This window comes from Octopus sinensis, linkage group LG1, assembly GCF_006345805.1.
Source record: "Octopus sinensis linkage group LG1, ASM634580v1, whole genome shotgun sequence".
In the NCBI taxonomy this organism is placed as follows: Eukaryota; Metazoa; Mollusca; class Cephalopoda; order Octopoda; family Octopodidae; genus Octopus; species Octopus sinensis.
Window position 1 is genome coordinate 162,023,698 of NC_042997.1, and position 2,861 is coordinate 162,026,558.

At 27.2% G+C, this 2,861-nt stretch overlaps 1 protein-coding gene across 1 annotated transcript in view; it reads right to left on the reverse strand.

Annotated features, from left to right (window-relative positions):
- The window catches only part of LOC115210729 (titin), a 678,167-nt gene extending 676,030 nt beyond the window's left edge, over positions 1–2,137 (reverse strand). Inside the window, exon 1 of the mRNA XM_036506041.1 lies at positions 2,005–2,137. The gene's annotated coding sequence lies outside the window, so the exon portion shown is untranslated. The remainder of the gene's footprint in view (positions 1–2,004) is intronic.
- Positions 2,138–2,861: the final 724 nt, after the last annotated feature.

Consider the following 2,861-nt stretch of genomic DNA (forward strand, 5'->3'; position numbering starts at 1 on the left):
AGAGGAAAAACAATTAATTGAAAATTACATGTTGAATATAATTGTTCTTCACTTGTCAGAAAAGTAATAATATATATATTAGTTTATTTTTTACATGAGTCTGATAAAAGTGGGCAAGCCAAAGTTTTGAAGTCACTGTCAACCTTTTCCTTATTTAAAAAAAAAACATGCTTTTCATTATATATTGAATAAAAATAAATTGCTACAAATATTTTCAAAACAGTCCTGGAAATTATTTTGGGTATTTTACCTAATTGATTCTCCCCCACCCCTTGTTTTTTGTTTTGTTTTGTTTGTTTGTCTTTTTGTTTTTTTGCATGGTTGTTTTTGTTGCTTTTTTATTTTTATTTATTTTATTTTTAGTATATGATACTGCATATAGAAAAGTCTCCTACTTTTGCAATATCTCAAAGGAAAACTTCTACTTTTTGTACAAGAATGCAAAGTGTTTTATTTTAATTGTTTAAATGATGTATACTACCCTGTTTTTTTTTTATGGTGGCTCAGTAAATATACATACATACATACATACATACATACATACATGCATGCATACATACATGCGTACATATATATGCATATAAATATATATATACACACACACATATATACATATAACATTCAATATTGCATTATTGAATAATAAGCAATTTCGATAAGAAATACATAATAATGGTAATGCATAATAATGGTAATACATAATAATGGTAATTTGAAATTCCATAGGTTATTCAGTTCTCATAAGCCTATTACATAATATCTGTCTTACTTTTTATTTGCAATTTTTGAATAAATTTTTTCAGACGACTATAGACACAGGCATAATTGTATAGTTAAAATGTTCACTTGACAGCCATATGCAAATACAATTTGGTAGAGAGAAACTGCATAAAGCTCACATTTGTGTATGTATGTCTATGTGTATCTAAGTGTATATGTATCTTTATCCACATGTGTGTGTGTGTGGGTGTGGGTGTGTGTGTGTGTGTGAGTGTGTGTGTGGGTGTGGGTGTGGGTGTGTGGGTGTGTGTGTGTGTGTGTGTGTGTGTGTGCGCATGTGTGTGTGTTTGTGTATCTAGTAGTTCAACAAATGGAGATTGAAATAATAGCTGATATGATTGACCCTAAAGGTGATGTCCAGGGATGGGCATAGTTCAATAAGTCAAGCCGGTAAAAGAATATATAAGTATTAACCACTTCTTGAAAGATAAAATATGTTTACTATTTACATCTACACAACACTTTGATAAGCTTGATCTTCAATCGATATGCACTTAAATTTCCAAATTCAAATCAGTCTAGTACTATGTACATATCAAACATTCAGGATAATAGGAGATCAAACCAATTAAAATGTGAAAATAATTTTAAAAGTTTCCTCTCTAAAGATAGTTATGTATTAAAAATATTTTAGATTATATTTCTCAGACTTTTAGAGCAATTAATTTCTTCTATAACTATGAATCTACAAGAATTGTAACATTTGTTACATAAAATAAAGTTTATTGTTATACGTAGAAAATTTAATCTGAATTTGCATATTAATTCTTAATATTTTTTATAAGAATAACTCAATAATAAATAATTAATTTACTCTTATTTAATAACAAATTTAATAACAAATAAAAGCTATAATAAATGAAAACTAATAAATAAAAATTATAGAAAAAAATGAAGTTTTTATACTATTAAATATTCTCATAAAGCTTGTATTAAAAATAGTATGCTCGACTGTAATTTAATTTTTGTTGATAAATAAGTAGACATATTACAATAAGAATTTCTTATTATAATTCAACAATAAAAATCAATTACACATACTATTTTTAACAAAAACAAAAGTGCATTCTATTCAATTTAAAAAGAATTTATATTCATTTTATATTAATATAACTACCTAAAATAAATTTAATCTCCAAGTTCCACTTGCATATTTACAAAAGTCTAAATTAATTCTTCTACTATGATGCAAAAGCTGTATATGTAGAAGAGATGTTAACCTACCGTAAGTGGAGAGATTCAGACTGCCATGAAGGGGCTCACAGATGAGAAAGCCTCACTTAATTTCACTGCTGATTCTTGTTACACAGAGTAGGGTGAAACCATTTCAAGCAATGGGTGCCAGCTGATTTTCAACTGACCCAAGATATTTTCATATAATAGTAGCACCTGGGTATGATAACTTGAAACCATTTAGCCTCCTCCTTAAGGTCAAAGGTTAGCCAGTAAAAACATACTTTGAGGTAGATGACAAGTAGCTCTATATACAGGCATCCAAAATAGATCTGTAAGTTGTAAGCAGCAACAGTTGCTAACTGATATTACACAACAGTAGCTTCTTTTGAAGAAGCTACCAGAAACTTCCAGAGCAGAAAATAAATAATTCTAATATTCATAATAATATGAAGATGCTATACCATGTATATAATTCTAACATTCTTCTTACTGTGTTTAAAATAACTATAAATTAACCACATAATATATTTTTAAAGAATGTTTATTGTTACCTAAAAGTTATTAAGTAAGTTTCTATAGTCTATAAACAACTTCAGAAACAAACATTATAGATTTAAGTTTTGTTTTTTTTTTTGTTTTTTGTTTTTTACTATTGAAACATTTTCATGCTTATATATATGTAGCTAGACTCATTCTTAATATGTATCTAGGATCATTTTAAAACAATTTCCATAAGCAATATAAAATTAACTAATTAGTTTTGGAGAACTGAAGTTAAGTCTTACTTTATTACAAATAACAAAAAAGGCTGTTTGGGCTTAATGACCAATATTTATTAAAGAACAATTTCTTTAAAACCTACTCAATTTAAAAGTAGTTACGAAGTTATCAGTTGGTGAATCAAA